Below are 11,958 nucleotides of genomic sequence, written 5' to 3' on the forward strand. Positions count from 1 at the left end.
AATATATTAAAATAGGAAATAACTGTTTTCTTAATATGTAGAAAGATGAAAATTACGTTTAGTAGCTTAATATATAACTTAATAAGTAGCCTACGGAATTTTATTGGTGAGTTTTGTAGCGCTATAGTAAGTATAGAATAATTAGATATAAATTTCGAAATTGCCCTGGTAGATAGCTATAATTTTATATATTTAATTGGTTAGATTTAATGGCGTTGATAGTTAAAAAGCCTTAGAAAGTAGGAGTTTTGGTGGAAAGGGCGCGGCTTGGTTGTAGGCGCGGCTCGATTGTAGAAAACGTTATTTGATTGCCTTAGAAAATATACAAAGTATAAAGCCAGGAGACTACGCACCCATCTAAGGATATATATCAAATAGTGCCTTATGTGCCGATAGACACTTATTCTATCTTAGAGGTCGCTATCAAGGTCTTAGGTAAATTAACTAAGTACAGGCTTTTTTTAGTGGATGCTTTAGAGATAGAATACTACTATTAACAGGGTTAGATTATAGACATATATAGTTAGCCTAGCTATGTAGGTATCAGTAGGGACTTACCTCAGTAACATTCCACCGCTACAGCATCCTAGCAGCCAAATCATACGTCTATTTATGAATCAATATGTTTGTTTAATTATTCTCAATTTATATAGCTCTACCAAGGCTAGTCTTACCTAGCCTTTTAATCCTATCTACTGTACGAATGCGTTATCGGGGTATAAAATAATATAAAGTTATTGAAATGCTGCAAGCATATTTTATTTTGCAGAATATAGAAATACTTTATAAGATAGAAACTAACTGCTCTCTCTTCGACCTTAATAATTAACTACTAGTCTTATTTTATAATTCACACCACGCCCACCGCGATAAATATAATAGCAACAAGAGTGGTAGTCACGTATAAAAGAATATAAAGAGTTCTTTACTGGTTCCAGATGTCTAGCAAGCAGCCCCACCCTGCCTTCAGAAGATTAGCCTGCTTTGCCATAGTACAATTTCTAATATAATTAATATATCATCCATCACTACTATCACGAATCCTTATACCGAAATTAAGGACTACATTAAATTTCCAGTGACGCAATTAAACGCGCTAGAAATTTCAATTAGCTTTGGGCATATCAAAGATACTTAAAGTAACTTAAGCTTTATTCCAACTAAAATGCATAATAGCTTCCAGGAAAGAGCTTTTAACATATTAAATTTGGAGGCTAGATTTCCTTTATTCTCATACGTAATAATTAGCATTACATACCTTAAGTTATTCAGCGGAATATAGATAGTAATATATAAATAGTGATATTCAAATCTATCACTTTATAGGATATATTTTAAAGGTCCTCAAATCAGTCAAGCAAGCACTAAGAATAAAAATAATTAAATATGCGGAACATTTATAATTTCCAACAAAAACAGCCTCTAGTAGATATCTAGAAAGCTGGTATCGCTTGAGCTATATGAACCAAATCTTCAAAAAGAATAGTTTCTATTAAAAAGATCGCTGTAGACAGTTTTAATCTAGCATTTTACCTTATTTAGATTTAAAGGTACCTTCTACATAGAGCGATAATATAATACAAATACTTTTAGTGACTACCGCGTGACTTTATTACTTAGTCTATTATAGTACGGACGCAATCAACCTAGATTAACTTCATAATCCCAATTAGCATCTAGAATCCTACTTTTTAGCAGAAAAGCAAGCTCTGAACACTACTTTCTAATCGCTATAGATTAGCTATGTGTTTCTACAATTCACGGACATAACCATATAATTATATGTTCTATTTCAACCCATTTATTTCATTTAACATTTGGTGGCCAGCTATTTCAGGCTGGGAATCCTTAACGGTACATGGTAGTTCTAAAGTCTTTACCTTACCGCCTTATAATATTAGGGACTTCTAGGGTCAAAATTAGGAATTTAGAATTTTAGACTTAGGGTATTTAAGATCCCTTATTTCCTTTTTTCTCTCCTTTTCTCAAGGTTGTTAGACTGTTTAAAAGTTAAAGGTTTTATATTTCCTCGCCAATATAGAAGGGACACTGAGCGACCAATGGTTCGCTCTGTACCGTTAAAGATTCCCTATGAACCCAGTGAGTATTCGTAAGGGTACAGGGCGAATTGTTAGTTGTATAGAGCAGGGCACATGATATCTAGACCGCCCTTCCTTAACTAGGAGAAATATCTTTAGAATACCCGGCAGAATCCAGACTGCCAGTAGAAAGTAGGGCCGCGTTGCGCGGCCCTATAAATTAATCCATTATATCTGTTATTTTGACTTTTGTAAAAGAAAAAAACGCTTCGAAAGACTAATCAGAAGTTATCTTTATATTAAAACATCGTCTGTGACTTTTGCGGGTCTTAAACGGAAGCCTCCACGGCTATTTATCTGCTTATCTACCTGCCTATCTCTATGAATGTCTGCCTAATGCCTGCTAAAACGCCTGTCTGTCAGCCTCTACGATTATTTGTCTACCTGCCTACTTTAATATTTATTCTACTGATTTTATATACTGAGGGGTGTCCTTTCCTATACGGGATCAGGAGATCTACCCCTACATGATAGGCGATTGAAGAAGCTTTGTAGATAATCTCGCAGTTTTAAAAAATCTTAAGAGAATGAAAAATAAAAAGCCGCAGATTAATTAATTTAACAGTTTGCGTAGATATAATATACTAAATAAAATAGAAATAGGATATTTAAGGCGATGTTTCAATATAGTTTTTAAATAAATATATAGGTCAATTAATTAGAAAAAAACCAGTATAATGTTAAATAGGCAGCTTATTATTTTAAGCCTTAGGAATTAGTTATATAGATCTCTACATAAAGTGTAGGATAAAGCTTTTCAAAAATATTGCGGAATAGTAAAGGCTTTGGTTTAATATTTTTAAGACTTTCTTCTCTTCTATCTAATTATTTAGATTTATGTAATAGTTTTTAGTTATTTATTTAAAGAATTGAACTATTATTAAATCTCTAGACAATAATAGTACTTTAAGGAATATATTTTTAATTTTAAATAATATTTAATCGCTATAGATGTTCGTTCATACAGTAATAGTATAGGAAATACTAGACTACTGAATACTCTGCTATATATTTTAGATATATTAATATCTATTGGCATAGACGACTATATTTAGCTTAAAACAAAAGTTACTTTATTTTAAATTTATCTATATGAGCCTTTAAAATAACTATATAGTTCTTCAGAAAGATATTCTATATAAAGTTTGGTTTTCCAAACAAAATATACTAGATATACTCCGGTCTACCGGGGAATTATGTTAGGTAGTTCCACTTTACACACTAGATTCATAAAGCAGTGAGCCCCTACCTCCTGCCTAGAGCGATCATTTTGCTTGTTTAGTCGCGTTTTAGGAGGCGCGCTTTATGAGGCCATTCAGAATTTCTGCCTGCCTGCCATGGCCAACACTCCGCCTTCAACTCTGAGACATTCTACCCACCTACCAACAAATAGTCGACTAACTAGGATATTTAATCAATCTCTAGATTTAATATACCTGCTAATCGCAGGTCGCTACACCTCGTAAAGCGTGTAGCTAATTAAGCAAGCTTTCTAATACGAAATAGACAATATAATATATTTTACAAGCGAGCACCGCACCCAAACAAGCGCCGCATCTCCCGCATTTCAGACACAACCGAAAACTTTATCTAATTCAACTAAACTACGAACTATGCCTCTAAAGGCGCGATAATTTTTAAAATATCCAAATAAGAAAGAGAGTAGAGCCTTACTAGCAGTTTCTATTTTAAAAATTAGAGATCTCTAGTATTTGTAAAGCGGCTTATATATATATATATATATATATATATATATCTCTCCGAAATAACTCTTTACTAATAACTACGCGCTATATCTATATGTATAGGAATATGCGCTGATAGCTATAAAATATCTCAAAATCTTAAAATAGAAAGAAATTACTTATATAATAGATTTTATCGCTGGATTAACGCGGAGTAGCTTCTTAATTTTTCTATTTAAGAAAGAACTAATATTCTTCTTGCTGCATACTACTAGCACAACGCCTATTTAATTAATTAGCTAGAACTAGATTAGTAACTTTATTAAATAATATCTAGAGATAAAAAATTCGCTATAATTAACGCTATAATTATTAATAAGTAGAATATAAAAACTTTAAAATAATTAACGAGTAATTTAACTGTATACAAATTACTATAATATATTATAAGATTATACCGAAGAATATACATAATTTTAATAAGACTAGCTTTGCTATAGATATAGCAGATACTATTTTAGTAGTTATTAAGGCTAATTATAATTACTATAGCAAAACCTTTATTATATGGCTAGACAATTTTTAATTAAATATACTAATTTTACTAGCTAGATATTTTCTCTCTATATTTTTATAAAAAAAAATCTATATGTATAGCTAGTATAAAGATATAAAGCTTTTACGTGTAACAAACTGCGTAATTAGTATATTAATAATGAATAGAACAGTTAAGGATATAAACACTTTAATAGACAGCTAGTTCTTATAAAAAGTCTATCTATTTAAAAAGACTTAGAGCAATTTTAGCACGAGAATAAAATTAATAAGGCTTAAAAATGCGTTTTTTTAAAGATTCTGGACGTTCTATAGCTAGACCGCGCGTATAAGCCCCTTTATAATATTCTAATTATTATATTTAGAGACATACTAAAGTTAGATATCCTATTCTACCTAGTAATTAGTTTTTGGATAGAAATTTAATTACTTAGTTAATAAAGGCTCTAGTATCTGGCCACGGGCAGAATTCTATAGGAGATACGGCACTCATTTTGGTGCGGCCCTTGCTTGTGAAATACGTTAATCAGTTTACCTGTTTGTCTAAACGCGCATGTTAATTAGAATATAAAGAATTATTATTAAAGAGCTTGGTTTGCCTATCTGCGCGACTACTCTAGCCTATTAACTGAAGAAAAGCGGCCATATACGCTACGTAGCGCTTCGAAAGCTACTACTAAGCAATTACTATAAGTATCTACGACTTTAATAGGCTTTAAAATATCTTTACTAGACACAGGAGTAAAAGAGGCAAATCCTTTAGACTAATAAAACCTAGATAACTTCGGGTTCCTATATAGAAGTCTATAACGCGCAGAGCAGGCAAAGAACTAGCGAAATCTACCCATCTCTAGGTCTAGACGCAAAGGCTACATATTCCAGAGCTTGTTTTTTAGAACTACTAAAGAGCTATATCTATTCTAGAGAAAAAAAAAATAGAGATCTATTGATACAAAGAAATACTGCAAATATACTATCTCCTTAGTAGATACCTATCTTTAATACAGAAGAGAGGTTCTAGCTATAATAGTTTCTAGATAAATATAGAGCTTGAAGAACACGGCATTCGATCTATTTTCTAGCCCGCTTTCTCACCTAATTTAAATTCTATTAAGACTGTATAGAATTAGATAAAAAACTAGATTTAGGACTGCTATAGCGATAACACTGAACTTTCCTATGATTAATTACATAGAGTTGTATATAAAGCATGGAATACAGTGCCTGTAGAGTTCCTAAAGGAACTGATTGCTAGTATGCCTGCTCGCTTCTAGGCAGTTATTAACGCGCTAGGCGGCCATACTAAATTCTAGATAGTCAACTGCCTGCCTAGACAATTAATCATATAGTCGATTATATGGTCGAATAGATGACTTGAATTGCCCACCTACTTTAAAAGATATATATTTAATTGAATTTGACGCTTTTTTTATGTCTGGCAGAATTTTAGTGCGGTAGGTAGAACTACCTAACATAATCACCCGGGTAGGCCCGGAGTAGAGAAACTATATAGTTATAGAGAATATATTTAAAGGTGCATTTTAAAGCACTCTTTAAGAACTACTTGTCACTGTTAATAGGCCTTAGAAAGATAGAATTAATACCACATGTTATGGAGAGAGATTCTAAGGTAAACTAATAAGACGCCTCATTTATTTATAAGATATAGTTCTATAAACTTTTATTATGTAAAATTATTTTTATCGTATACTAAAACGATGGAAAGAATAAATAAAAATTAAATAAAATGTTTATGCAATACTTTATAAGATAGGGTAGGGTAATAATATAATTTTAAACAAAATAGTGGAAAGTTTAATTCTCCTCACCAGATAGAATATTAAAGCTTAAATCATACTATACTAATTTAGACAGATATGCTAGGGTCTTTTCATATACTTATAGTAAAAACCTTTGAAGATATTCTTAATCTGCTAATACTACATATAATATTGCTATACTAATTAAAAATAGTAAGATATTAAGGCTAAAGATAAATGCTAAGCAATATAGCTCTATGATTATAAGTATGACCTGCATTTAAAACTTAAAAAATTAGGCTTGAGATAATAACTGAATACTAAATTAAAGGGATAGCTAAATTAGCGTGTTTTGATATATTATTAGTCACCTTTCTAATCAATTTAAGTTCCGATACGCTTATAGCAGTAATATAGAGACTAAATGAATAAGTCTACTTATTTAATAGTTTTTTTACTTAATAATATTAGAACTACTATTTTTACTGTATAATTTAGCTGTTTTAATTACCCCGCTTCAGTCATTATCGAATTGTTCAAATAGAGATGGCAGTATTAGCAATAGTTAGCGCGGACTAGTTAGTTAATAAAATACTATATACTCAAACAGAATTGGTAGTAAAGACAATAAGAAAAAGTATCCATGATGTATATGCGTGCAGCACGTGCAGCCCTAATATATTATAGCTATTTTTTCGGGCGGCGGAGCGAGGTCTAGCATGTAACTAGTTCTTTTAAATAGAAAGGCCAAAGTGAGGAGCGGCTAGGTAGTGGGGCGCCGCCCTGTACGACCAACGATTCGCCCTGTAATGTTAAAGATTCCCAAATAATATTATCTCAAGCGGAACAGATATCCTTTTGCGCCAGTTATAGTAATTTATAATAGAGCTGGTGGTCTCTTAATGGCGTTTTGTATACAAGGGAAGAGAGCTTTGAAAGTACATATAATTAGAATCTTATGCCAAAAGTAAGGCCAATATCTGTCTACTTTTAAATAGATCTTCTAAGCAAGGAGACCTATATCTAAATTTAAGATATTTACAACTCCACGACTATTATTGTTTCCCTACACAGCGCCGCACCCCCCCACCAATTCCTACAGATGGGGCACATACTAGAGCTGTTATCAATCGCACAATTGTATTTCTAAAACAAATTATTGGGTGGATTAGGGTATCAAATTCTCGTATATCCCTGGATATAATAACTAAAATACTATAAACGAGATTATACTTTACCTAGGCAGCACTTCTCGTGCAGCTGCCTCAACCATCTAAATTATTATTAAAGGTATAATTTATATATTTAGCCCTTCCACACCACATTCTCTATTAAATTATATACGAAAAATTGATATATGATAGAAAAAGCACAGAGAATTAAGTCGTACTGAGTTTAACAATCTAATATCTAGTATACTACTTTCTCTATGAAGAATTGCCTGAATTTGCCTTTATATAGAGTCTACTTAGACTTTAAGTAGCCTTACTCTAATTTCGTCCACACTCACCTTACTAAATCACTAAAGTAAGTTTTTAACTTCTTATAAACACTTAGTAAGTCATACTAATTTAAATATAAGCGCTAGATTATCCTCTTCGCCTTAGCCTGGGCATGTTCGATAGTGTTTAAATTAAACAAGTACACCGACTATTAATATAGGAATTCTATGACTTTCTTATTCTTAACATCTTGAGCTAAATAAATAATAAGAGCGTTATCGTACGTAAAGATATATCCAATTTCTAAATAGCGAAGAGATTTTCGCCCAAGCCTAGAAACATAATTATAGAATATAGCTACTCTTGGCAGCTTTAAAATTATAAGTTACTTAGCTCATATTAAAATGATTGCTACCCTAAATCGCTGTCTAAATTCAGTTGTTTTTAGGAAAGGGACTAGTATAATTTCTTTCTGCCATTTCCCTGGTTAATTGAGTCAGAAGGACTAATGTCGACTGTTTTAAATTTTCACCTAATATTTATTTATTGCTGAAAATAATTTTCCTCTACGCACCAGAATCCGCATTATTATAGAGCGAACTATAAACGTTTCCTAGTATTGTCCTTTCTAATAAAGATCTTTCTCTTGCCCGCTAACATCTAAAGCTGAATTTGTAAACGCTTAACGAATTATACTACAATAGTTAGTTAACCTGAGGGATTTGCGAGTAATATCATAGGAAAATGTCCGCTTAAAATAAGTCTACTCACAAATAGATAGAACTTATATAAAGTAGCCACTTGAGTATAATAAACTGTAAAACACGATTTTTCGACTGTCTTAGTAATTCTAACATAAGAATAACCTCATTTTATGCAATACACATACTCAAAGTTTAAAATGGAGATATATCGTTTTGCCTCTAAGACTCTATAAGTCGTTAGGGCGCACATGGCATCATTAATAATACAATTAAGGACGGTTGGAACGAGGTCACGCGGATAACGCGGCTGTACATGAAACTAGTGGAGCCAACTGTATATGAGGTCTGACTACAGAAAACACAGAGTCTATAAAAATCTTGTTTAACCTTTATTAATATTAATCTTATTATTCCCCTCCAGGATACCCTTAGACTTTCTTAAATTTTAAATTAGTAATAAATGCTCCGCAATAGCTTGTTGCTTAGTAGAGTAATTTCTCTTTTAATTATTCTTTTTATATTCAGCTTGATTTTCTCCTACAAAAATAAGCTTATTAAACGTTAATTCTCGTGACGAGGTTTAATTAATCCTATCGAATTTAGCGCTTTGTTATTCCTTGTCTTTTCTTTTACTGTAGACAATCTATCTTTTAGCTATGTGGACAGAGCGTTACAAAGTCTAAATCAAGTAATTAACTAGTAAAATAGTCTTTCATTAGACATACAAGAAATAATTACTTTATCTAAATTGAATAAAACTAGGCTAGCATCTATGAAACGATTCCTAATAGTTTCAAGTGAAGTTCTTCTATTCATAACTAAAAAGGTGTTAGAATCTAATTGTATTAGTATTGTCGATCTTTAAACGCGCTTTCCATTATCTTAATACTCAATGTATTTATTTTTCCCTATGGCGAAAAGCAGATTACATCTAGTCTAAAATTTATAAGAAGTCAATAAATATATAATTATCACAACTATAAGTCTAATTAAATCAAGATATAAGATAGCTGCCACAACTACTAAAGATGAAAGATAATATTTTCTGACTATATATATATATATATATAAACAGGAATTATTGAGCTAGCAAAAATTGTTATTTGTGACGAGATCATTAGAAATCTCTTATTTTATCATTGCATAGGACATTATAATCCTAGTTATACTTTTCTGGAATATAATATATAGATGAAGCGCCTAGTCATTAGGTTTAATATTTAATCAATGTAATTAATTTATTCTTGCTTGGCTAACTATATAGAAAAAAGATTTCTCTATAACAATTGAATCTTAGTAGCTATTAAATCTATGGTACCGCTAAGTCTATGTAGCACTAGGTTTATTTAAATTATATATACTTTTCTCTGCGGTTCTATATTAGTAATATATAAGCGATTAAAATAGGCGGCGTTTTAATACACTATACAGAAATTCAAATCACCATATACTAACTAAGACTAAAGCGGTAAGACCGTTCGACCGCCGTAATCCACTTTCCTAATTGAAATACCGCCGATAGAACTTAACACTAGTTAATCTTACAAGACCTCGTAGATAGGGCCCGTAACCGCGCCTACTATTAAAATTGCTATTTAGACTACTGAAATTTAATGTCTTTTATGAAAGCAACACTTAAAGGAACGTATTTTTCAACTAATTAGAAGAGATTAATTAATTATAATCGCCTCTGTAGTACTTCCACTAATCTACCTGTCTGTAAACTCCACCTCCGCTACTAATCTCTTTATTACCTTCTCTATAATTATTGCCTGCAGTAAGTAATTTCTAGAATAAAAATAGCTTATTAAATAATTAAAGCTAATCTTTAATATTGATAATTATTAGACTAATAAAGTATTTACTTTAGAGCTAATATCTATAAGTCTAGAAGAATTTAAAGAATAAAAAAGTACAAGTCTCTAATTGTTTAAAAATTCCGATTTTTTAGTAAATAATAAGCTGTATTTTAAGATATATATTAAATAAAATTTATTAGATTTATATAACGAATCCCTCTCAAAAATCCGATCTTATTAAACGCCGGATTTATAAGATATATACTAAAATTTTAAAAGTCTTAAATAGCCATATATTTAAATAATCCAAGCGCTATTAACGTTTTCAACAGGTAAGTGGTCCATACAGTCGAGTGGTCCAATTTTTCTATATTTAGAAATTTGACCTTAACCACCAGCGCCATTAAATCTAACTAAGTATATGAAATTATAGCTATCTACTAAGGCAATTTTCGAATTATATATCCGATTCTTCTACACCTACTATAGCGTTACAAAGCTTATCGATAAAGCGCTATAGTAAATTCTATAGGCTACTTATTAAAGGGGCTTAATACAGCCACACAGCGATAGTTCCTGCCATACCATAATGGCTAGTGCCATACCCTTTACAGGCATATCCCCGCTGATAGGCCCCCTCTAAGGCTTTCTCTAGGTACTATTAAGGGCCCCGTCTAAGGCCCTTTCTAGGCCCTATTTAAGGCCCCTTTTAAGCTCTGTTAAAGACTCTTTACTCCTCTAACTTCCTCTCTAATCTCTATTAAAAGCTCTCTCTAGGCCCCTTGCAGAGCCTGTCTAATTATTGTCTAAGGCTATTCTAGGCTTTATCTAAGGCTTTCTCTATATTCTATCTAAAGTTTTTTATTTTTATTTTTTTTTTTAAGAAATTTTAAATAAAGTATTAGTAATTGTTAAGTATAGTAGCCTACTTACTAGTACAATACTATATATAGTAGTTCTAGAGATTAAACCTTATCGGAGTTTGATATAGTAGCCTTTTAGTCTAATAGAATTCTACAGCCCTATATACTGGCCTGATATAAAGAAAATATTTAAAGACCTAGAGAAAATTTTAGAATAAGGAGAGTTAGGAGATGTCTCTAGAGCCCTAGAAACGGCCCTTAAAAAGAGCTTAGAGAGGGATTACTAGAAAGTCTTAAAGGACTAGAGAGGGGCCCGAGAGGTGCTTAATAGGGGGGCCATATTAGCGGGGATACGCCTGTAAAGGGTATAGTACTAGCCATCACGGTGTGGCAGGAGCGAAGCCGGTGTGGTAGGAGCTATCGCGGTGTGGCCGTATCAAGCCCCTAAAAAATTTTGAATTATTATATATATATAATCTATATTTAGTAGATAATAATATTTTTTAGGAATTAACACAATATATATAATAAAGGCCGCAGTAATATAATATTTTTTTATTAACAGTATGTTTAATATACTAGTTCTCTATAATACAATGCTAATTAAAGTCTATATTGGAAATAAGCTATTTAATAATTCTCTAAAAATAGAAAAATAATTAAGTAATATCTTAACAGCATATTAAATCTTAAGGTATTTATTATAAAGAATTTAATAATAGCAGTTATATAAGCTTTACTAAAATGAAGTCTTTAGATAAAGAGTAAAATATTAGATTATATTATATCAAAAGCTTTAAGGGTTAACATATCTATATAAAATAATTATAATACTTATTCTTACTTTTAAGGCGCTAGTTACTCTATAGCTAAGAGTATTATTATGTAAGAACCTTAAATAGGTAGCCAATTTCATAAGATTAACTTTGATAACTAATTTCTCTAGTACTTAGTTAATCACTATAATTATAGATATAAACTACAGTATAATCTTAAATTTCTTTATAAAAGCAGCCCCCCTAATGGCAGCAAACCTATAATTCTAAGCGAA

The sequence above is a fragment of the Aspergillus terreus genome, genomic scaffold (assembly GCF_000149615.1).
Source record: "Aspergillus terreus NIH2624 scaffold_18 genomic scaffold, whole genome shotgun sequence".
Taxonomy (NCBI): Eukaryota; Fungi; Ascomycota; class Eurotiomycetes; order Eurotiales; family Aspergillaceae; genus Aspergillus; species Aspergillus terreus.